This window comes from Furipterus horrens, unplaced genomic scaffold, assembly GCF_987537825.1.
Source record: "Furipterus horrens unplaced genomic scaffold, mFurHor1.1.pri manual_scaffold_5, whole genome shotgun sequence".
Lineage (NCBI taxonomy): Eukaryota > Metazoa > Chordata > Mammalia > Chiroptera > Furipteridae > Furipterus > Furipterus horrens.
The window spans coordinates 124,731,009-124,757,245 of record NW_028327175.1 but is presented as its reverse complement, the minus strand read 5'-3'; the positions used below and the strand labels follow the sequence as shown (position 1 = coordinate 124,757,245).

General features: G+C 38.4%; 1 protein-coding gene and 1 pseudogene across 1 annotated transcript in view; one reads left to right on the top strand and one right to left on the bottom strand.

Annotated features, from left to right (window-relative positions):
* The window catches only part of HS3ST4 (heparan sulfate-glucosamine 3-sulfotransferase 4), a 538,633-nt gene that overhangs the window by 100,926 nt on the left and 411,470 nt on the right, over nt 1-26,237 (top strand). The window lies entirely within an intron of this gene.
* On the bottom strand, nt 1,309-2,213 carry LOC150009738 (ribosome biogenesis protein NSA2 homolog pseudogene; annotated as a pseudogene).

Below are 26,237 nucleotides of genomic sequence, written 5' to 3'. Positions count from 1 at the left end.
CACACACACACATATATATATATACACCTGTACACACACACATGCACAAACACATATATACATCTTTAACCAATTTATGATGTGCCTTTTTAGTCTCTTCATGTTGCTTTTATGAACAGGAATTCTTGTTTCTAGATAGCCTTGCTCATCAGTCTTCCTTTATAGTAAGTGCTTGTTTTTCATCCCACTTAAAAATTAAGACGTTATCTCAAACTTGTGAAGATATTCTATGTCTGTTTCCTAAAGGTTTATTGTTATACTTTTCAAATTTAAACCTACAATCCATATGTGATTGATTTTTTGAGTCAGGTGTGATGTATAAGAAAAATTTGTTCTTTCTTTCTTCTTTTTTTCTGATGAGATATCCAAATGACACAGAACCATTCATCGAAAAGTTCACTTTCCCTCCACTGCAATATAACGTCACTCTTTGTCACAATGGATTGTATATTTGTGGGTCTGTTTCTGTGTTCTCTATTTTGCTGGATTAGTTGTCTACCCTTGAATCAATTTCACACCATTTTAGTTCTTGTAGTTTTATAATAACTCTTGATATCTGAAAGTCTAGGCCCTGTAGGCTTGTTCTTTTTCTTCACGATTGTCTTGTCTATTCTAGATCCTCTGAGTTTCCATGTGTATTTTAGACTCATCATGTCAATTCCTACAAAAGTAACTTACTGGATTTTGATTGGAATTACATCAAATCTGCAGCTTGATTTGTGGGACAATTGGCATCTTTATTTAGTTGATCTTTTAACCCATGAGTGTGGTATATCCTTACATTTTTTTTTAAATATCAACTACTGATTTAATGTCTTAAGAAATTAAGAATTACAGGTGAAAAGATAGATCTAAATAACTTCTTCTGAATTCAATTTAGTGTAGTGTCCTTTTCTCATACACCTTTAATGTGAATACGGTAGTTTATAAACTTAAGTAACATTACCAAGTATTAATGCTACCTTTCTTAGGATTAATGATGAATAATGAGGTGAGGTGTTAGATATGACAAAGTTTTACAGCCTAGGCCCCATATTAAGTGTGCATTAACTCTTAGGATAAAAGGTGTATTTTCAATGATACTGGCTTTTCCAAAATGACAGATACTGATATAGTAGGATATTGCTTAAACTGCTTTTTTTAATCATTCAATTTCATGAACATCTAAATGACAACCCCCCAAATAAATACCAATTTGTAAAACTGGGCCATTTTAATGTTCTTTACAATAAAATAAATAATTTTCTTGATGGCTGCGGACATGTAAGCCCTTGTAATATTGTACTATGAAGAAACGTCATACTCAAGTTACTTGTATGAAACTGCTGTCAAACCAGTAAGACTGCATTTATACATCCATCATTTTCAGGATTATTGGTAACCTGGGCATATTTTCCCCAAATAACCTTGCCTCCTTGGGTCACAAGGCCCAACTCGCTTACATTCACCTCGATGACAGTACCTTTGGTAATAACACCTAAAGTTGTGTAGAGTGGGGATGAAGGATTCTTCTTTACACCAAGTATTGGCAGGCAAAAGGTGGCTTTCAGTTCAGGATGTGTTACGTGGGCCTTCTTGAAACGTAAGCCCATTGGCCTAATGAATCTTTCATATTTAGGTGGTTTTCTAGTGAAGCCATCTCCAACAAAGCAGACTTTAGTAACCATTCTCTTCCATGCTTTTTTCTTTCTCTTTCCAGTTCGAATAACTTTTAATACCTCTTATTCTCCCTGGGCACGAACTTTGGTAGAGGGACTTCCCATTTTCCTGCTTTCTCTTTTCGTTTTTGTTTAATCATATTGGAAAGTACTTTAGCTCGGGACTGTCGCTCTCTGTCCAGTAGGTATGCGGGTACTGCTCCTTCTGGAGTCTTTTCATCATTCTTTTGTTTGGTGTTTCTCTTTTCATGCATCTTGATAGTCTTTTTCATTTGTATTTTCTCAGCATGGCGCTGTTTATGGTAGAGCTTAGCCTTCAGACCAATCATCTTTTTTGCCTTCTTTGAACGTTCGTGAGCCTCTCGGCCTTCCTTCTTTCTCTTTTTCTCATGGTAATCCAAACGATATCCATAGCGCTTCCGGTGTAACTCAATATACTCGTTTTGTGGCATGATTACGGCCGCCGGGCGGCCGGGCGCAGTCCCCCGCGCGCGGAAACGCTTTCAACTTCCAGGTCTCAGAGACCCACGAACCAACTCCAAGCAACTCGCGACAGGAAAGCTATCCTTACATTTATTGAGATGACTTTTAATTTATCTTAACAGTGCGTTCTAGTGTCTTGTGTAGAGGTCCTGTCAGAGTTAGTCCTATGTAGTTGGCGATATTGCAAATGGTATGTTTTAAAATTTTTTTCCAAATTCACTTTTTATTTCTAAGTGACTCTGTATTCTTTTAGATTTTTTGTATATGCAATCCAGTGAATGATGAATAATGACGGTTTTCTTTCTTCCTTATTAATTCTCTTATTTTCTTGTCTACGACACTTTATCTCCAATACATTTGTTGTATAACAGTGGAGACAGCATGCATCCTTGTCTTATTTCTTATTTCAGACGTTTTAAATTTAATTATGATAATTGCTTTAGTGTTTTAAAGTTGCTCTTTAGCAGTTAAAGAAAATTTTATTTTATCAATAATTTGCTTACAAATTATGTTGTCAATGATTTTTATACATCTGTTCGATATGATTTTTCTCTTGTTTTGGTAATATGGTTAGTTACACTGGTTGAGTTTTTAAAAATTGTTCAGATGTATTATTACATTTTTTACAGAACACATTTCATAATTTTTACTTAGAATTTTTACATCATGTGTATTAGAGAGAGAGCTTTTAATTTTCGTTTCTTGTACCAATATCAGGTTTTGCTTGATGTTTAAAGTAATGCTGGTCTTAAATAACAAGTTGGGAAATATTCCTGTTTTCTCTTTCTTTCTAAAAAGTTCTGTGAAAGGCTAGGGTTAATTATAACTTAAGTGTTTGGAAGAATTTACTGATGAAGCTGTCAGGGCCTGGAGATTTCTGCGTTTGGAAGTTTTAATTTATACTTAACTTTCCTACTTGATATAGGAGTATTCAGGTTTACGATTTCTTCTGTACCAGTTTTCTAAATTATGTTCCAGGAATTTTCCAATAATCTGAATTTTCAAATGTTTTGGTATAAAGTTGTTTTTAATAGTCTTACACTGTCTTTTAAATACCTGTATGATTGCTAATGCTGCTTCTTTCACTCTTGATATTGTAATTTATGCTGTTTCTCCTTTTTTGAGCACCATGCAGAATGTTTACATTTATGTTGTTTCTCCTTTCCTTGAGCACCATGCGAAGTGTTTATCAATTTTGTATGTTTTTTCAAAGAACCAACTTCTACTTTGATTTCTTTTCTGTTTTCATATTAAATTTGCCCTTGTACTTATTTTTTTCTCCTTTTTTAGTTTATTTGGCTCTTTTATTAATTTTTTCAGCCATATTAGTAGAAATAGTTTACAGCTTTTCTTATTTTCTAGTAGGTGCATTTAAGGCTATATAGTTCCTTCTAATTACAACCTTAGCTTCTTTCTACCTATTGCATTTTTATTAATATGCAGAGGAAATATTTTCTAATTTCCATATTAATATGCCCTTTAACCCATGGTTATCAATACTTGTATTGCTCTGTTTCCAAACATTTTGGATGTTCTAGTTCTTTTAATATTGATTTGTTATTGAATTCTAATGTAGTCAAATAATACACTCTGAATGACATTTGCTTGGACTTACTTTATGATAAATTCTAATAAACATCCAGATAAACTTGAAAATTTTGTGTATTTTGTCATCATGTGTTATGTCAAGTGCAGAGTTATATATATTTCAATTAGGTAAATATAGTTAATCATGTGAAGATTTTAAAATATTCTTTCTGGATTTTGCTCTCCTTGTTCTGCCAGTTACAGTGAGTTATTTAAAGAGTGTGTTGAAGTTATATTTGTGCATTTGCTTACTTCTTATTTTAGTTATATCAGTTTTGCTTAATATATTTGCTGTTGAGCTGTTTATTGCAGACAAATTTAGAATGTTTGTATCTTCCAGGAAGATTGACCATTTTATTAGGATGAAGTGTTCTTTATCTTTAAGTTATCTGCCTTATCTTAAAGTCTACTTTGTTTTATATTAGTACAGCTCTGTTAACTTTCTTTTGTTTAGTGTTTGCAAAGGATAACTTTTTCTAGCCCCTTACTGTCAACTTTTATTTGTTCTTATATTTAAGGTGTGTTTCTTAAAAGATCAACATATAATTTCTAATTTTAATTCATCTAGACTACATTTAATTTGGTACATCTAGACTATATTTAATTTAATACTGATATTTTGAAATTTTTGTATAGCAATTAAGAAAAATTTCCCGCTGTTTTATATACCTTTTCTCCCCCAACCTCTGTATTTGCTTTCTTTTTGACTAGTTCAACATTGTGAAATTATTTCATTTTCCTCTATTAGTATATAGATGTATTTTAAGAGTTCCCTAGGGATTAAAATGTTACTCTTTGAACTGTTACTACCTAATACCTAATCTTAACAAATTCACATATAATGCTAGGAATGTGGAACATTGTAAATTCTACCCTTTCTAGCCTTTTGTGCTATTATTGCCATACATTTTAATTCTACAAATGGTTTATAACCTACAAAGCATTATACTTCTTTTGTACAGTCACTATTTCAATAAACTCATTCTCATTTTTAGACTGTCTTTATTCCTTTCTGCATTTCCTGTATCTGTCTAGGGTCATTTCCTTCATCCCAAATAATTCTTTTTATTATATCCTTAGCATGGGTCTGCTGACAATGAATTCTTTTAGATTTTGTGTTTCAAAATGTTTTTATTTCACCTTCATTAGTGAAGAATGTTTTCTCTGAGGATAGAATTGTAGATTGGTGGTTATTTCTTTGCTGCAAAGATGCAATTGTATTGTTTTCTGGCTCCCACTATTTTATTAAAAAATCAGGTGCTAGTCTAATTTTGTACCTTTTAAGATGTGCCTTTTTCTCCCCTGGTGCTTCAAAAATTTTTGTTTTTTCATTTCAATAGTTTATACATAAGGTACTTAGACAAAATTTTCTTTACATATGTCCTTCTTATGTGTTGTAACACTTTTTGACTCCACGCCTTGATGTCAATACTGGTTTTGGTAAATTCTGAGCTATTATAAATTTAAATATTGACCTGTTTCATTCTCCCTATTTTTCTCTTGTAGGTCTCAAATTCTATATATTATAACCCTTTCCCAGGGTTTCATAGAGCTCTTTCCTGCTCTTTTCAACATTTTTTAAATGGCATTTTGTGCATCACTATGGATATTTCTATTGATGCATCTTCCAGCTCTTTTCACCTTTGTCCAGTATGCTGTTTAACCTATCTACCAAGTTCTTAATTTGAGTTATTGTTTTTTCAGTTCTAGAATTTCTCTTTACTTTTTAAAATATATTTCAGTTGTTTGGTCAAATTCTTTAACTTCTCATCTTTTTTTTTTAGTGAGCATTTTAATCAAAGTTTAAAATCACTGGTGGGTATCTTCTTATTGTTTGCCCTTTTTCACATCGATACTACTTTTTGATATGCCTGGTGGTTTCAATTGGATGTTGGAAATTGTGGATGTTTAATTGTAGAAGTTCTGGATGGCACAGTTGCTTTCAGTGAGGATTCCCTCTTTATGCCAGGCCATTATGGGTAGGCTGCCATGAGGGTGGATTGCATTGCTATAAGGCTCAGTCCACCTTTTGCTTGACTTTATCCCAATGGTCTCATTCTCTAGGGGTATTCTCTAGTATTCATTCCCATGGAAGGTCTTCAGGTGTAATTTTTGTCTCTCCCGCACTTGTGACCCTGTCCCTTATAGTTTGGCTTCTTAGCATTCTGCCTGTGACACTTCATAGACAAATGCCTCTGGAGGAAAACTGGTGCTGAATATTGCTCTGACTTCTCTGTTCTTTCTAGTCCTGATTTTTATTCCTCAAGTTCTGGCTGACTTGGCAGTGCTGAAACCCAATTTACTTTAACCCTAGCTCCACGCCATTGCCTATATCACTGCTGGTTTCTGTCTCTGGTAACACTTGCTGTTGCTGGATCCTTCTGTCTTCTAATCTGTACCAATAATTGACAATGTCCTGTGGAAGGTATCAGGATGCAGGAAATTGGCCCCACCTTAGTGAGCTTCCCTTCTCTCTGGGCTCTGGATTTAAAATTTTGGCTGCACAGAAACTCTCTGATGCTTTCAAATAGGCAAATTTTGATATGTTATTGGCTTTTATTGTTGCTCTTGGGGAAAGTGTTGGTCTACTACAAGCTACTCCACTTTAGAAAAAAACTGGATATGTACTCAGAATTTGACATTATACTTGGATTTCCTGTCTGTGGTCTAACAGCGCTTGTCAATATTAGTTCGTTGTTGCCATTGAGCAGCTGATTATGGCCTCACAAAAATGAATTGTTATAAATGCACTTAGCATTTTGGAGCTTACAGTTGTCGGTCCCATCTATTATCACTTTCTGTCTTCACTGCAACCATATAAAGTGAGAATCATTATCTTCATTCCTTAAATGAAGTAACATCTCCCAGTAGTTATTTAACATCACACAGCCAAAGAATGTCATTATTTTATTATTTTGACTAAAAAAACAATCATCTAGACAGTAAGCTTTTTTTTTTTTTTACTTCTCCATGTTACTTTCCTTGAAAGAAGATTCTAGACATGGAAAAATTCCCAATGTCTTTTTATTTATTTGTATCATCAATCTCAAGCCATATTCTATATGATTAGGTGCTTGGACTCTGATATTAAGAAACCTGCATTCAAATTCAAAATCTTCCATTGATTATGATATGATCCTTTGCAAAGTTACTTTTTTAATCTTTTATTTTTCATTCTTAAGTGTAATAATAAGCTGTACTTTATTCTCAGGAAAGTTAAGAATGGCAAAAGAATTCATGCATATGAGGGGCTTAGAACACTACATGGCTATCCAGCAAGAGTTCATGTTAGCTATCATATTTAATGATGATGTTGATATTGTTGTTACTGATGCCTCTTGACCATTCTCAGAACTGCCTATATTTTCACATCCTTTTAAGGCTTCCCCTGCAATATTCAAGCAATAGGTTTGCAGAGGTCCAAAAGCATTGTTCATAAACCATTCACAAAGCAGATGTTTGCCTTTTATTGCCAGTGACAACCATGCTTTGCCGTCAGTGTATAGAACTATGAATAACAGCCTAATCCTGGATTCTTGGAAAACAGTGTTACTCAGACAGTGTTTCTTTATTCAAGGCTTGAGAAGCCAAGAGCCTTGAGGATATTGACTGGAACAACGGACTTCCTGTTTGGTCATCTTTTGGCTGTTGTCTGAAGGCCCACTTCATTCTTTCTGCTGGGACAGCTTCGGTTGCTTCTCATATCCCATTATCATGGGAGTGCAGTAGGCCGTGACATGTGCTGGGAGAAAGGCGAGGTTTTGGTACAAGTATACAGTGAGCTTGGGGTAGAAGGATGGGATAATGTTACTCTACTCCAAAGGGGACCAGTGATTCAAATCATCAAGTCCAAAGGAGAGAGAAAAACTTCCTCAGTTATAGGAAGGAAGATACACCCAGTTCAGCTTTTTTATGTCTGAGAATGCAGGAATCACAGACCTTCTAGGAAGAAGTGGTTCTTGGCATTTAGTGTGTCTCCAAGTACAAAAGCAGGGATGCAGTAGTGTGTTAGTCAGTTTATACTAGGTATGCCACAGTAACAGATAGCCCCCAAATGTCTGGCTTACCTCCACAAAGATTTGTTTTTCACATTTCATGTGCATTATGGGTTAGATGTAATTATTCTGCACAATTGATTTACTTTGGGATCCAGGATAATAGAGCTGCACTTGTCTGGTATATCAATGGTTTTATGGCAGAGAGAAAAGGGAGCATAGCCAAATACCGTAAGTTAACCATGACTCTTAAAGCTTCTGATTAAAAAGTATTTAGGTGAAGATTTTATTTTTGATTGGTCAAAGAAAATCACATGGACAATCTTGATGTCACTGGGGTGGAGAAAAATAATCCTGCCAATGGAATGGCGATGAACATTTTGAATAATAATATAATATATCCCAAGCCCAAGTTCATCCACAAAGAAAGAAATTGGATGTCCTAGGATGGTACAGTTGGAGAAATCTAAATTTTAAGTGCCAGCGGTTGGGAGGTGCTAAGCCATGTAAGGTTTCATAGTACCTTGAGCCTTCAGGTGGTGTCTCCAGTCCTCTGTGGAAGCCTGCAGTCCTGTCACACTGTATTCTCACCTAGAGACCTGTCCTCACCACGGGTGCCCACCTGCCTACTTTTGCAGCACTTCCCTGGGCCCTGAGTTCTTGACAGCATAGCACCAATATGACATGTGTGATCCCCCTAATGAGCAAATAAAGGCTTTTTTGAAAACTCCAGTACACCCTTGGTGGTGGTGGTGTGTATGAAGCAGGAAGGTCTGCACAGTTTGAATACCTCAGTTCTTGGGGTCTCTGCAGTGAGGAAAACCTTCATTTTCATATTCATGGAGCAGACTGGAACTAAAATTTCCATGAGCTTTCCTGTGTTTTTATAGCGGGTAGTCTTGAAGTGTGATGGTGGGTGTTATAAGTGGCTTCCATGCCACCCACATTCAAGTTCTCATTGTTATCTTGAAGTACCATTTCTTGTCAAAACTCCATGCCTTTCAGAGGTTCTTTTTCTGCAGGTTGGATTTTGGAGAGCTTGCCTTATTCTTTTCTGTTAATATACAAAAAATATGTTCCCAATTAAATATTTATCACTCACATCGTCCAGGTCCTCTGTAATCTTTAGAGACAAATATAAACCAACAGAAAACAAAATTTAAATTACTTTCAATTTTATGACCCAGTGATAAATAACCACTGTTCATGTTTTAGTGTCTGATCTTTCAGATTTTTTCTCTGTGAACCATCACCAACAATTTAAGTGATACCATGTGAATAGTGATTATCAATGTGGATGCTGGAGACAGACGCCCTGGATCTGTCACAACCTGGCTCCCCTGTTCATAACGTGGTGGTCTTGGGATAGTTATTCCAACTCTCCAAATGTGTTTATTCATATATAAACTGATAATTTTACTTTTTCATATGGCTGTTAGGAATAATTGAATTGTTTTTATCACATTCATAGAATGCTGCCTAACACATATTGTGTTTAATATTGGCAGCTATATTTTTTCTTGATAATATATCAATATATTTGTATATCAATATAACTACATTCATGCCATCCTTTAAATGAAGTAATTATATCACAATAGCAGAGTATAACATAATTTTTAAATCAATTTTATATTGTAGAATATTTAGAATGCTTTTAATTTATTTTTTATTATTGAGAAAAACATTGCCTCAAATATTTATCTAGGAGAAATGACTAGAATTTGAGTCACTGGGTCAAAGATATGCCCAGTTTTACACCTTTAGCTATAAATTTTCAGGTCTCTTTCTGTAACATTTGCCAGATGTCTCTTACAATCCATTATATCTTTGTCTATTTGGTCCTATTATTTTTATTTTTTAAATGTTTCTTTTTTTTAATTTTTATTTATTTTTATTTTTTTTCTTTTATTTTTTGTTTTTTCAATTACAGTTGTCCCATTTTCCCCCATTGCTCCCCCCCCAGCTCACCCCTCCTCCCACAATCATATCCCTCCCCCTAAATGTTTCTTAATGCTGCTTGATGAGTGGAAAAAGTTATCAAACTTTAATATAAAATTATTTTAATTTTAATCAAACTGAATGTTTAAAGCATACCTTTATTAGGATTTTTTTTTCCTTTTAATGAAAGCAGTATCACTCACTGAAATTTCCTGTCCCTTTTCCTCTCCATCAGTCAAACTCCTCCTCCCTCTCTCCCTCCCTCTACTCCCTCTTTCTCTCTCTCATGGAAATTACTTTACTTTTCTGATTTCAAGTGTAATTCATGTCAGTTGGAATATATATGTAAAGAAGAAAATGAAATTTCCTGTGAAACTATACCCTGAGACAACATTTCTTTACAGTTTGGAGTCTATCTTTTAAGAGTTGCCACGGATTCTCAAACTTGAGTGACATTAGAATGTCTTGCGGGGCCTGTTAAAACACGGGTTCTTAGTACCATACCTACAGTTTATGATTCAGTAGGTTTGGAGTGAGGCCTGAGAATTTACTTTTGGACAGGTTCCCAGGTGATACTGAGGTTGCTGGACTGGGACTACAGTTTGGGAACTACTGTTTAATATATACACAGAGACAAGATATCCACACTACTCGGTAACTGGCTGTCTTCTGCTAAGTTTATTGCAAATATTATTCATGTAGTTCTGACCACACTGGTATGCAACATAGTGCATCTTACTCTGTTGTGTTGGTGTACCATGATTTGTTTGACATCAGAAACATTTAAATTGTTACATTTTTTATTGTTATGATATCAATGCATCAAGAATCCTTGTTTCTATTTGAGTACTGCTTGGTGCAGGCCTTTCTGTAGGATAGTTTCTTAGAAACAATTCCTGATGAGTGGGCATGCACACATAAAATGGGATGCATTTCATTGCTCTCCAGAAAGATTGAACTAACATTTACTTCTGAGTGGGCAGGACTCCATTTCCTTACACTCTGGCCAAAGACAGCATGTGATCAGACTTTGCCAGTCAGAAGAGAGGCACTTTGTATTTCACTCATTTTAGTATAATTTTAAAAAATTGTGATGTGACACATTTTAAATGTTCATTGGCCATTAATGGTGTTTTCTTTTGAACATCATCTTTGCCCATTTTTCATTATAATTGTCTTATAAAGGCTAGTTATTTAATCATAGCATTGCAAATAATACAGGTTGCAAATATTTTTCCAATCAATCATACACTTTTATTTGCTTTTTTGGATTCAGAGGAAAAATTAATTTACCTTATAATTTATATAAGGTATATTCTATAACTTTTTAATTTTACTTTCCTCTTTGATTTTATGCTTAGACAAACTTTTTCCAATCTGATATTATTTGTTTATTCATTTATTCAACAAATATTTTTTGCTTAGCTACTGCATATTAGGAGCTATCCAAGGTACTTGGGATAAACAGTTAAAAGTCCTGTTCTCATGCAGCTTGGTTTTTAGTGTGAAGAGACAGTAAGCGAAATAATAAAGAATTCATATCATATCTTAGAAGTTTATGAGTGCTATGGAGAAAAATAGAAGGAAGGATGATATGAATTATTTTACTTATATTTTCTGCACTTTACTTTTATAATTTCATTTTTCAATTTTTTATTTTTTATTCACTTACAAATTATCTTGGTGTAAGGCCCCAGGTGTGGTTTAAAACTTTTTAAAATCTAAATTTATTTATTGAATATATTGTTCCCTTTTTATCTATCTGAACTATCAACTTTAGGGTCCACTAAATACTTACATATTTGTGTCTATTTCTTTCTTTTTTATTTTGATCCATTGATATACCTCAGTTATGGTCTTAGGAACAGTTTTTAAAAATTGTTCTTTTATGTTATATTTTATTCTCCAGTACTGCAACTTCTTCCTCTTTATTCTTATTCAGTATATTGGGGGCTATTCTCATCTACTTTACTTGCTGATAAGCTTTATAATCATGTTGTCAAATTCTGAATAAAATCACATTGGGACTTCAGTTAAATTTAGTTAAATGATATTAATTTTGTAGGTTAATGTTTAAGGATTTAAAATTGCTGCAATATTTTCCCCTCTAAGAACTTGAACTGTATAAGTCCAATCAAGATGGAGGCATAGGTAGAAAATGCTTTGCCTCCTCATGCAACCATGGAAAGAATTATAACCAAATATAAAAAACAACAACCAAAACCATCAGAAGAATCAAGCTATATGGAATTCTGACAACCAAGGATTAAAAGAAGCCACATTCATCCAGCTGGGTAGAAGGGGTGGAGTCACAGAGATGGAGCAAAAAGGTGGTGTGGTTCAGAGAAGCAGCAGAATGGATGGTCCCACATTCGCGTGTGGTTGATAAAAATCAGGAAGGATGCCCTGGGAGTGAGTGATCTCATCTCCAGGCCAGACCAAAGAGCCTAGGGGTCTAGCATCAGGAAGATAAAGCCCCATTACCTCTTACTGTAAAAACCAGTGCATGTTGGGGTGGCAGAAGAAACTGCTGGACTTTCACCATTTAAAGGGGCCCACATGGACTTTGAACATATGCAAACCCCAGGGCAGCAACTGGAAGGATATAAGTTGCATGCAGGGAGTGGGTGAAGTGACCGGAAATGGGGCGAGTGCTAGGCAAATGGCCAGAAGTCAGGCAGTAGCATTGTCCCCTCCCTGAGCCTCCCACCACAAACAGAGCCACAGAGCAGTGAAGCAAGTTGCCCCACCCTGGCAATTACCTAAGACTCTGCATCACACAATTTATAGGTGTCTTTGCTACATAGGGCACTCCTAAGACAGGGAGTAAATGCAGCTCTACCTAATAAAGAGAAACAAACACAGGGAGACTGCCAAATTGAGGAGGCAAAGAAATGTGGCTCAAATGAAAGAACAGAACAAAACCCAAGAAAAAGAACTAAATTAAACGGATATAGCCAATCTATCAGATGCAGAGTTCAAAACATTGGTGATAAGGATGCTCAGAGAACTCATAAAGTATGGCCAAAAATAAAGGAAGAAATGAAGGTTACACTAAATGAAATAAAGAAGAATATACAGGGAAGCAGGAGTGAAGGGAAGGAAGCTGGGATTCAAATCAACAAATTGGAAAAGGAAGAAATAAACATTCAACCAGCACAGAATGAAGAAACGAGAATGCAAAAAAAAAAAAAAAATGGAGAGGCTTAGGGACTTCTGGGACAACTTTAAACACATCAACGTCCAAATCATAGGTGTGCCAGAAGGGGAAGAGGAGGCGCAAGAAATTGAAAAGTTATTTGAAAACATAATGAAATAAAACTTCCCTTATTTGGTGAAGGAAATAGATATACAAGTCCAGGAAGCAAAGAGTCTCAAACAAATTGGACCCAAAGAGGACCACATCAAGGCACATCATCATTAAAATACGAAAGATTCCAGTTAAAGAGAGACTCTTAAAAGCAGCAAGAGGAAAGCAGAGAGTTACCTACAAAGGAGTTCTCATATCACTGTCAGCTGATTTCTCAAAAGGAACTTTGTAGGCAAGAAGGGGCTGGCAAGAAGTATTCAAAGTGATGAAAAGCAAAGACCTACAACCTAGATTACTCTATCCAGCAAAGCTATCATTTAGAATGGAAGGGCAGATAAAGTGCTTCCCAGACAAGGTCAAACTAAAGGAATTAATCACTACCAAGCCACAATTACATGAAATGTTAAAGGGATTTATTTAAGAAAAAAGAGGATAGAAACTATGAACATTAAAATGACAACAAACTCACAACTATCAACAATGAATCTAAAAATTCAAACCAAAAACAAAAGCAAACTAAGCAAACAACTAGAACAGGAACAGAATCATATGTATTGGGATCATTTGGAGGGTTATCAGCTGGGAGTGGGGAGGGGGAGAATGAGGAAATGGTGCAGGGATCAAGAAGTACAAATGATAGGAACAAAACAGATAGGAGGATGTTAAGAATAGTATAGGAAAGGGAGAAGGCAAAGAACTTACATGCACGACCCATGGACATGAACTACGGGATGCATTGCCGGGGAAAGGGGGGTACCAGATAGAGAGGGCAAAGGGGGAAAATTGGGACAACTGTAACAGCATAATTAATAAGAAATATTTAAAAAAAGAGAACTTGACTTGTAGTCTCCATCAAAGGATAAGTATTTCTCATTTGGTCATGTGCATTTCTCTTTAAAGGTATTTCAGGGTGTTCTACTTTTTTTATTGTGAATGTTATAATAATGTATTGTGCTTTTGAACTGGATATTATTGCCCTCTAGGGAAGCTAGTAATTTTAAATCGTATATATAATAATTGAATTATAATAAGGTCTGGACTGCCTACTGAACAACTGTAGTGAGTTTGCAGTGGAATCTCTTGGATTTCAGGGCAGTAGAGTGTGACCCACAAATAATGATATAGTTGCCTCTTCCTTTCTAATATTTATATAATATTGCTTCACTTATATTTTCACATTGCCAGCATGTTCCAGAATGATGTTAAGTAAAAACTGAGACAACCTCCTTTTCTTATTCTGGACGCTAGTGCGGATTCCCCCATGGAGCCATCATTAAATACAATGAGCAGACATTTCTTTTTCTTTTTCTTGGTATTTTAAAGTATATTTTATTGATTATGTTGTTACAGTAGTTCCAAATTTTTCCCCTTTTCTCCCCTCTGCCCAGTAATCCCCTTCCCTCCATCAATTCCACACCCCTTAGTTCATGTCCATGGGTCATGCATGTAAGTTCTTTGGCTTCACCCTTTCCTATATTATTCTTAACATCCCCCAGTCTATTTCGTACCAACCGATCATGCTTCTTAGTCCCTGCATCATTTCCCAATTTCTCTCCCTCCCCGCTCCCAAATGATCCCCATACCTATGATTCTGTTCCTATTCTGGTTTGCTTAGTTGGATTTTGTTTTCATTTTTTAGATTCAGTTGTAGATAGTTGTGAGTTTGTTGTCATTTTAGTGTTCATAGTTTTGATCTTTTTCTTAAGTCCCTTTGACATTTCATATAATAATGGCTTGGTGATGATGAACTCCTTTAGCTTCACCTTGTCTGGGAAGCACTTCATCTGCCCTTCCATTCCAAATGATAGCTTCGCTGGATAGAGTAATCTTGGTTGTAGGTTGCCTTTCATCACATTGAATACTGCTTGCCAGTCCCTTCCTGCCTGAAAAGTGTCCTCTGAGAAATCAGCTGATAGTCCTATAGGCACCCCCCTGTAGGCAACTCTCCACTTCTCTTTTGCTGCCCCCAGGCCTCTGTCTTTATCTTTCACCTTTGGCATCTCAGTCATGATGCATCTGGTGTGGTCCCCTCTGGGTCCAGCTCGCCTGGGACCCTCCGTGCTTCCTGGACCTGTATGTCCATCTCCTTTGCGAAGTCTGGGAAGTTTTCTTCATTTTTTTCAATTCTTGCTTCCTCATTCTGCACTGGTTGACTGTTTTTTTCTTCCTTATGTTCCAAATCATTGATTTGAACCCTGGTTTCCTTCCCTTCACCACTGGTTTTGTGTGGCTTTTCCTTCGTTTCACTTAGCATAGCCTTCACTTCTTCTCTTATGCGTTTGCCATACTCAAGCATATCTGTCAAGCCTGTGAGCATCTTTATCACTAGTGTTTTGAATTCTGTGTCTGTTAGGTTGTCTATCTCCTCATCTGTTAGGTTGGCTATCTCCTCGTTGCTTAGTTTTCCCACTGGAACCTTGATCCATTTCCCCTTTTGGGACATACCTCTCTGTCTCCTCATTCTGACAGGCTCCTGTGTTTGTTTGCCTCTGCAACCCAGGTAGAGCTGTCACTCCTGTTATGTTGTAAGGGGCAGAGCCTTAGGGATTCGTCAGTTCAGGGTGACCTGTTTCACCACGTTGTGGTGCTGTATGTGGGGAAGGGGTTCGAGAGGGAACAATGCTGCCAGCCTAGCACTTGCCCCTTTTCCAGGCACCTCTCCCACTTCCACATCAGATTGGTGCCCCTCTAGCAGCTGCCCTGACCGTAGTTCCCAGAGAGAGTGGGTCTGCGGATATTCTAGGACCATGGGGACCCTTTAAACAAGTGGGCTCTGCTGAAACCGGCAATTTCGGCCTCCACGCCAACCCCACTGGTCTTCACAGTCAGAAGCAATGAGGCTTGATTTTCCCCAGTGCTGGGACCGTGAGCTTTGAGGTCCGGTGCGTAGCTGGGAATACTCCCCAGGCATTCCTCCTGACTTTTTAAAACGTGGGACTGTGCTTTCCGCTGGCCTGCTACTGCTGCCGCCGCTGCCGCCACTGCCGCCACCGCACCACATCCTCTCCACCCGGCTCCGCCCCTCCTACCTGTCTGGATGAGTATTTCTTCTTTATATCTTTGTTTGTTGGACTTCCATGTAGTTTGATTTTTCTGGAACTTCTGGTTGTTTCTAGTTTTGAGGTAGTTGTATTCCTTCTTAGTTGTGGAGGGAGATGCAGCATGTCTGTCTATGCCTCCTTCTTGGCCAGAAGTCGAGCAGACATTTCTTGAGCCCTTTTTTCCAGGCGGTGCCTCATGCTGGAAGCTGCAGTTCAGGCGACTGTTGTGTAGATGTTCTCAGCATCTAATTCCTACCATTTGGTTCTTTTACGACATACCTTCCCACAAATAAGTTTTCATTTTTCTTTTCTACTTTTAAAATTTATTCTTTATTTTTCTGAGTGCCCTGTAGACTTTCTTTTTTCATGAAAGGTAAAGGAGGACTTCCTTTCCTTGATCAGTTTCTGGCAGAGAATTTTTGTTGTTGTTGATTTCATAGTTTCGCCTTGCCTGGATGAACGATCCCTGGTGAAAACTGTTCTTCATCAGAACTGCGTACTTTATTCATTGTCTGGTGTCTGATGCTGAGCCGGAGGAGATTGCTACCAGGTTAATTTCTATTTCTTTGCATTTGACCAGAATCCCTGTCCCTCAAGTGGAACTAAAAGTATCAAGGTGTCTAGGTGTTGGCTTTATTTTCACTGCTTTGGTAAAAAATGAGCCCTTCCATTCTGTATTTTTAGCCTCTCTGGCTGTCACTCCCTCCCAGCTCTGCTCCACGGGCTTGATAAGCAAGTTACTACCTTGTCTGGCAAGTACTGAGCAAGTAACTAACTACTCCAGGCCTCAGTTTCCTCATCTGTAGAATACACATGAAATTTCTGCTTTCTATGTGTGAAGTGAAGACAGATAATTCTGTCGTCTGTTTACTGCATTGGTCTTATGTTCTTTCTTGGGTTTCCAGTGGGCATTTTCCATCTGCATCATCAACTTATCTGTACAAACCACAATAGAAGTCACTTCTAATTAATTTCATCCTTATTCCTTTTTCTTTTGCGTTCAGAAAGAGCTCCTTCAATTTGTTTTGTTTAAAAAGGTGTTGAGATTTCCTCTATTATCAACTCAGATCTTTAATGTTTTGATTCTGTGAATCATTATTTCTTTCCTTGAATTAATTGCTTCACTCTCTCAGCTTTCTCTTTTTTCCCCTTAGTAAATTGCGTTATTATTTCCTCTTATTTCATGGGGTCTGTTTTATATGATTTCCTTGAGAGTGAAAAGCAGATGGTTTCGAAAATATCCCAAGAAGTTTTTCTTTGAAAAGATGATCCTCCTCAGCTGGTTGTATGTTATGTTTAAATTCTTCGAAGTTGGAAGTTCTGTTCAAAGCGTCTTGTGGTGGTGGAGGTAGTATTTGTTGTTCTCATTTAAAGCTATCCTTAAAAGTGGACAGCCACATTTCAGCTTGTTATTTGCCTCAAAGTTGCATGGCATTTTTTCTAGGATGTTTATTCTGTGCGCCCTCATGCTGTGGGGATCCTTATCTCTAATCTTGTAAGATTGTTGCTTGATGAGGTGAGGTAATGTGTTCAATGAGTCCATTCATGGCTAATGCTCTATATTAGCACTTAATAATTAATTGTTATTACAATATTTTCTCAAGGTGGAGAGGAGGATGACTTAGGTAAGAAACCACAGCCTTATGTGGGATGGGAATGGGGCTTTTGGAACCAAAGCAGTCCTATTAGCTCTCAGGTCATGATTGATCTTGGTGAATGTTCTATGATGCTTGAAAAAAATGTATATTCTGCTGTCGTTGAGTAGAGTATTTTGTATACCTCAGCTTGATCCTGTTGGCTGATTGTGTTCAGATCTTCTATACCTTTGCTGATTTTCTGTCTAGTAGTCTATCATTTGCTAACAATGGGGTGTTAGTACTTTTCTCAACTCTGCAGATTTGTTTCTTTTCTTAGCACCATCAATTTTTGCCTCATTTTTAAGCGTCTATTGTTTCATGAGTACACATTTAGCTCGTTTACTTACTCATTTTCATATTTCTAATATAGTACCCAGCATATAATACAGGCTTTCAATAAGTATTCCCTGAATGACTTAGCAAGTTAAAATTAAGTAAAAAAGTGAAACATAGGAAATATTTTACTTTTTCAAGCTGTGATTTCCCTCCCTGGTTATATAAATTATGCATCATACAATTTTCAGTTAAATATTATTAGTTCTTCATTTGTGTTTTTATTGTTTATGTTTGGAAGGAATAAAACTTAGCAGAAAAAGCATGGACTTTCTAGTGAGACAGTTTTGTTTTTTTAAAAAATCCTCATCCAAAGATATATCTATTGATGAGAGAGAGAGAGAAAGAGGGAGAGAGAGAGGGAGAGAGAGAGAGAGAGAGAGAGATTGAGACATTGAAATGTTGCCTTGTGTACTCTCCCTGACCATACCCGCATCCTAGGTATGTGCGCTGTATTTCAAGGTTGCTATGAGAATTAGAAATAATACTCAAGGGTACCTTTTGTAGTGCCTGGCATTATTCGTTCTGTGTCAAATAACTTTTGATATTATAATGGTGATGGTGGTTATTAGTAGAGCTTAATAATATCAGTAAATGTCTCCGGAAAGTTCTTAGAAAGGCAGTATTGTAGGGATACCTGCAAGATAAGTTGAGCCATGGAAGTGTTCTTATCAAAAATGACACTAATTTCTGAGGCCCAGGGAGACTAAAAACAACAGTGCTTACCTGATCTTTCTGTCTGTGGTCCTGCCTCCTTCACGCTGTCCCTCCATGTTGCCTCCAGGGTGAAATTCCTAATCCGTATATGATCAAATCACCCCCCTTTTCAAAAGCTTCAGAGGACTTTACAGAAGTGCTTTTCAGACTTTATTTGCAAGTGAATCACATTAAATGTTGTTAAAATACAGATTTTCTTTTGGTCATTTCTAAAAAGCCCCGAAGTATTGTTGGTATTGATGTTGCTGCTCTGAGGACGGGCTTAAGAAGCTCGGTCTAAAGGACAAGGAGTAAACACTCTATGTGGCAAAGACCCTCAATAATCTGACCTGCTTACATCCCTAGTTTCATTTCCCACCATATCCCAGCCTCACCACACACTGCTGCCTTGACTACAGGCCTCAGGCATTGGCATGTCATTGAACCTCTTAGATATTCTTCCTACTCTGGAAACTGTATCCCCACTGCCATCTTCCTTCCTAAGTCTTACTTTTGCCTGATAATCTTCTAGCCTTTTGTTGAAGCTCATGAAGCTGAAGCTTCAGTTAACCCCTCACTTGCTTGTGGCCCATTCGAGACCTTGTCAGGACCCCAACAGCTTATGCATATGATCATATTTTTTAATTAAAAAATTATTTTTATTTTCATTTGCCCCAAGCATGTGAGAGGCTAAAATGAAGCTTCAGCTTCATTAGCTTCATAGTAAAATTGCCTTTGTGCCCAAGGATTTTCACATAATCAGCTTCCTTCCTAACTCACTCAGGTTGCCCCCCAACAGCTCATATCTCCAGTCTCCTCCCAGCTTCAACCTCATGGAACCTCCCACTTCTCCCTGAATTTACTAGGCTAATGGTTTTCAACATCTATTCCCCAATGTTCCCTTAAAAAAAATTTTTTTTAGGACCTCCTGCAATGAAATTCATAGATGATATAATCTATCCATATACCTAATTAAAAATCTATATGACATAATTGTAATATAAAAGGGAAATAAAATGAAGGGGATTACTCTAAAATAATACACATGCTCAACCATGACAGAAGCCAGAGGCTAAACATGTACCCATGATTTACTACCCTGGTCCTACCCTGGGCTTGGTGCCTTCAGTGTTGGGAAGCACTGCTCAAAACCCAGATTGTTTCCAACTCTGCTTTTAGCATACCTTATGCCTTCTTTCTGGAATGCCTTTCCCCCACTGTCCTCCAGAACTGAGGCTCAGATGGTGGCCCTTATCTCACCCCTTCCAAAGCGTTCGTTGACCCCTAACTGCCCCACAGCAATCTACACATTTGCCATCTGTACCTCTGACATTCATCCTGACTTGTGGTTTGTCCTGGCTGCACCACATTGTTCCTGCTATGTCTGATCTGATTAATATTATTAATCACCTATGTCCAAGCTTAGATACAGTGACAGAATTACAGGGCTTCAGGCAGAGATAAGGCTAGAAGTGTCTGTATGATGCCACAGGCCAGAACAAGAAGGGAAGGAAGAGAAGAGGATGAGTCTCTGTTACGTTGATTTCAGAGGCAGTGTGTCATTGCATGTGAAACCTCAGTTTGAATCTCAGCTCCCTCCTTTACCAGCTGTGTCACTTAACCTCCCTGAACCTCAGTTCCCTCATCTGTAAATCAAAGTTAATAACATCACCTACCTCAAAGGGCTGTTGAAAGAATGAAACAGGAAATGCTGGCAAAATGCTGGCATGGGGATTGGCAGCCAGTAAGTCCTCACTTAAGGTGACTGTGGTTTCAGAACATCCATACCTGAAGCTTCCTAGATAGACTAGCACATGGGTTGGCAAACATTTTCTGTGAAGGACAAGATAGTAAAATTTTGGGGCTTTGCTGTCATACAGTGTGTTGTAGTTACTCAGCTCAGCTGTTGTAGCAGGAAAGGAGCCATAGACAATATGTAAAGAATGAGTATGTCTGTGTTCTAATGAAACTATTTTCAAAACAGGCCTCAGGCTGGACTTAGCCCATGGGCTGTAGTTTGCCATCCCTGTATCAAAGGATGGGCTAATAGGATGGTCTGGACACAGAAGAGAGGCAGCATCACATAGTATTTAAAGCCTGGATTATGTGATATCTTTTATTTTTCTCTTAATTAAAATAAGACCCTATATTACAATCTGTTCTGTACTCTGTTTTCTCTTTATCAACATATAGAGGATATATTTTAGGTAAATAAATGTATTTAAGCTCATTTTTATTGCCTACACTAATAATTTATTTTTGTATATATGGATGAACCATCATTCATTTGGCATTCCTCTGTTGCTGGAGATAGATGCAGTTTTGCTTATCATGGTTTATAATTATATATTTGCGATGTTATTTACTTAGTATATTTCTCGCGCCAGACTGTATGGTGTATGAGTGCGGGAATTGGTGTGTACCTCTCAGTTCACCCTGGAACTTGGGAGTTCCACTTGACACTCCCTCCACATTGGGCTCTCAGTTGACTTCTCCCACCACAGTTTCCTCTAAGCAGTGAATGGGGTGAGGGACATGCAGAATAAATGCTCTATCAATTCAAGTGCCACCAGGGTGGAAGCATCTTTTTCTGCTTCATATGTTATTTATTTTCTAGTTAGGGTCCAAGGAGAGAATGTGCCTATGTCCCACGAAACATGCCAGTTCTATACCAAGAGATGGGAGTAAATAGTGCTGCTCTAAAGATCTAAAGAAATGAGAAAGTTAGACAATAAAAGCCAGAGGGAGAAGAAATCACCTGGGTATCTGCATTCAGCCACCATGTGACACATAAAAGTCCCAATACCATGTCTGATGGTTCAGTTAAATCTTGGTTTCTTTCTTTTTCCATTCCCAATTTCTATATTTATCTTTCCCATCCAGAGATGTTCTCAGGAGTGGTGATCCCTGAAGACACATGGGTGTGTGAAGTGTGCGGGGACAGATTTAGAGAATGGGAAAAAGGGCAGAGTGCAAACTTACTGTGAGTGATAACTTCACAGAACTGTGCAGGGTGTGAATGTGCCAGGCATGTAGACTGGGTTCTATACAGTTTGCATACAGAGGGTCTCCATGAGAGGTAGGGAAACAAAGGCAGAGGAGGGGAAGTCAGGACTTTTGCTTAAAAAAACAGAGTAGAGCTGACTCATAGGCATGGTTCTCATAGTCTGCAACCCACCAAGACTGGGAAGAACCAGAGCAGATAGACACACATACCTTTACATTATGTTATCTTGCAAAGAGTTTTCTCTCATCAAGCCACCATAGTCTGGGCCTTCACTTTCCTGTGACATTCAACACTGATTTTCCTAGGCAAAGTCTCAAGCACAGAGGGTCATTCCACTGCAGCCCTGGGCAGTTTCTGTTGACCCGTGTCTGATCTGCTGAGAGGCAGCTTTCCATAGATGAAATGCACTAAGAGATCACAGATTCTCCCCCAAAGTCTTGTGTCCACTCCTTCCTAATTCCAGTGGGATTGCAGGATTTGCTTCTCCCTGCAAAACTGTGCCACCCATTTGTTTTGTGCTGTTGATTCTACTATCATTAATCTACAGAGCTGTGGTCCCAGGTGAAATTCTACTCCAAATCACTGCCCTGGAGGGAAGTGATTTGACATTTGGAATGCAAAGACTCTTACCAATGGGAGAGATGTTTTTGGTCCACACAATGAGTTGGCTGTTTGTGGGACACCAGACAGGCCAAGGGACTCAATATTCCCTGGAGTGCCTGATCCTGGCCTGGATTCCTGAAGAAATGCCCACTCAGCAAGAAGGATTTAAAGTCTCTCCCTCTTCTCCCTTGAATGCTTAGATCCCCAGAAATGTCGCGTTTCCCCATTTCATCAGTGCACAAGGATTCTTCTGGCATGTGCAGAGAGAGTGGTGGTCAAGGCCAAGTCTGATGCATGGACAGTTGCTTCCTATGAACCTGCATGTCTACCCCTTGCTTCTTGGTGCTGTGCCTGCATTGAACTCTGGAGAAGGCAGGCCAGGGTCAGACACCTGTTCTGCTACTTGGCAGCTGAAGGGACTTAGGAAGGTTAGGAAACCTCTTCTTATGGAACTGATTTTCTCTACTCACTTGCCTGATTTCCTTAGGTCCAATGGTGGATTGCTGAATGAAGAGTTTATTCATTTGAAGGTTTTGATACACACTATCTTTTTGCTCCAGAAAGGCATATCAGTGTCTAGACTTACTAGAAGAAAATATCTAATTTCTTTTTCTTCTTCAAGACCAGGGGTGATAATTATTTTTGTGCTCTTTTCAAAAACGACAAGTGAAAAGCATTTTTTAATCATTAAAATTTGTACCTTTATATTTTTCAGTGATTCTAAATGTGTTATTATATATCTGGTTATGACATTGGCAGTTTGGGGAGGGTTGATGGCCCATTTTGTTGTAAAGTGTTTTCCTCTTATTGATTTATAAGAACTTTTTACATAATGATACTCTTAGCCATACATCTGTCTGGTATAATGCAAATGGTTTGTCCTCCATAGTCATTTTCTTCTGAAAGGTATTTATTAGTTTGTAGATGTTTTTAATTTTTATGTGATCAGTCTGCCAGTTCTTTCAATACACTTTCTTCGTAATTGTCTTTAGAAAGCCCTTCACTTCTTGGCACTCTTAGCCAAGGAGCTTTGTATATCTGAGGTTTCTTCTCTAATTTTATGAAAGGATGCCTCATAGCCTGGCTTCCTAGATCTACTTATCTTGTTTTCTGTCCTTCCTTGTATTCCTGGTACAGAATAGGTCTTGGTCCAGTCTCTTCTTTGGAGCTTCTGCAGGTCAGGAAGGGGCCTAGGGAAACCAGGACAGACTTCCTTTTGTTTGGGTGGCCTTGTGACCTATGGATGATAAAATGGCTTCCAACCCAGGGCTTCTCAACAGAAGAGCTGGCTTCATGGAGATAGTATAGTTTTTCAGGTCCCCTCTGCTCGGTGTAATGCTCTGCTCTCACCATTTTGCCATTTTAAACATGTGGACAGTTGTGTTTTGCATTGGGCCCTGCAAGTTATGTAGCTGGTCCTGGTCAGCTGTTCTACCACTGACATTTTGGTTCACATCATTCTTTGATGGGGGCTGTCCTGAGCATTGGCTGGGGGATTGGCAGCATCTCTAGCATCTACCTACTGGATATCAGTATCAGCACCCTCCTCCTAGTTGTGACAACAAAATGTGTCTCCAGACATTTCTAAGTATCCCCTGGGGGCAAAGTTACCCCTGCTGATTACCCTGGGTTAGACCCCTCAATCCCCCCACAGTGTGTCTATGTCTCTATCACTTGTTTCTCCATGTGGGGTTGGGAAGTGGGGCTGGTGGCATTCCCCCAGGATCCTTACTTTCTGCTTGGGTAACAACAAGCAACTTTCTTAGGCAGGGACTTGCAATCCAGGCACCAATTTCTTCTTTACATTTAGTTTCATCCCTGCTACATTTAGAAGGATTCCTAGGCATTTGTGCCAACTGGCATGTCTGCCTTTGAATCCTTTAGATCAGGGAATTCTTTCTGTTCTGAGGCTCTTACACAATTATATTTTCTGCTTCCTGATTTCCCATTGTGCTTAGGCTTATGAAATTCAAAGGTCTAAACTTTCCTCTAGCTAAGCAAGAGGAAGACTCCCTTCTGTGTAGCCAATCCTGGATAATAACTGTTGTCTTTCCAGAGGAGAAAGGGTCCCAGGTAAAGGAAAAACAGGAATGAGGTCTATATCTTTTTTTTTTTAAAGATTTTATTTATTTATTTATTTATTTTTAGAGTGAGGGGAAGGGAGAGAGAAAGAGAGGGAGAGAAACATCAATGTGTGGTTGCCTCTCTCATGCCCCCAGCTGGGGACCTGGCTCATCACCCAGGCATGCGCCCTGACTGGGAATCGAACCATTAACTCTTCGGTTTGCAGGCAGGTACTCAATCCACTGAGCCACACAAGCCAGGGCAAGGTCTGTATCTTATCATACAACTCTTCCCTATCTTAATCTCCTTTTAATCATTTGGTATAACTTATGATTTTCTGTCTTCATAGTACTTTAAAGAAGTATTTTCTAAGGCCACTGTTCCTTATATATTTACTTATTTTTGCTACTTTGGCTTCTATTTAAATCAGAAAATAATCGAATTTATATATATTGAGTAAGGCAGTCTGTAGCCCATTGGGAAGGAACAGGAGTGGCCTGAGCTAGCATTGTACCTGGCAGCAGAGGGGAGGGTCAGCTTGTTGTGCCTTGGCAGCCCTGGGACAAACAGGACTGAGTGTGGAGTGCCCTGAGTTTGAGATTGGGAGGGCCCTCCAGGGCAAACCCGAAAATGGAATCTGCCGAAGCGGTGACCTGGCTCAGACAGGCTTGGGACACTTCCGTAGAGAGCCAAGGCCTGGCCCTGATACTCTGAGCAAATCCAGTCTGTCCATGTTCTATTCATGGCCCCTGGATAGTGGAACATCAGGGTCTCGTGTAATGATCATACTGCCTGTGCCTGGGCCTCCCAGGGCCAGTGGTAGAACACACTGAAGATTTATTTTGGTCCGCTCTGGCACAGAGGTGACTTCCAGGCCATTCTGGGTGCCCACGTAGCTGTGAGCTCTGCATATGCTGCTTGTGTTTGGTGTCTCACACTTGGATGAATGTTATGGGTTGAACTGTGTTCTCCCAAAAGATATGTTGAAATGCTAACTCCTGGAACCTGTGAAGTTTTTGGAGGAAACACAGTTCAGCTCCTAACACATAAAAGAGAGGAATAATATGTATGGTTTATTTAGGGCTGGGATTTCATCCTGGTGGGTGTAGAAAAATGAGAAAGGAGTAGGGTGGTAAGGATATTATCAAGAACATTGCAGAAGTAAGGGCCATGGACCAAGTGTACCAAGAAAGAGAAATGAAAGTATGGGGAGGATACTTTAAAAATAAAAATTAGAAAGGAAGATAGTGTAGGAACCAGTGAAAAAAAATGTCTTAGTGAGGTCAGCGAGGGTCATAGTGGGAGTGGTTGAATGGGCATGTTGGGGAGACTGGAGGCTGCTGGTTTCAGAGGTGATTTCATTACCTTCCAGAGCAGTTTATAGTTTTTATAAACTGTAGAATGCTTGCCCTTTCCAGCCTCCAGAATGTCCATTCTTCAAGACAGTAATGAACCAGGGCATCGCCTCTGACCTCAGTGAACACAGCTTCGGTTTCAAGGCCTTTATTTGCAAGTAAGAGGAGTCACTCAAGCCAGGCTAAGGGAAAAATGAAAGGGAGATTTATTGTAAGGATTCAAAGATATAAACTGGAACTTAATAAGAAATAGAGCCAGACCTCTCAAGAGGCTAGAATCTAAAATTAGAAACTCAGAAAGAGTTTCAAAGTACCACAACTAAGACTCAGAAATACACTGGGATCCAAGGTAGATGCTCTCTCAGCCCCTTGCTTGGAGCCACTAGGTCTTTCTGTGTGTCAGCCTACAGACTGCCTTTCTTCTTGTCCAGCACGTGCTGAATCTGCCCTACAATAGTCTCAGAGCTTGCATACCCTTCATTCAAGCCCAAAGCAGAGTGTCATTGTCATCTGTACCCTGACACAAC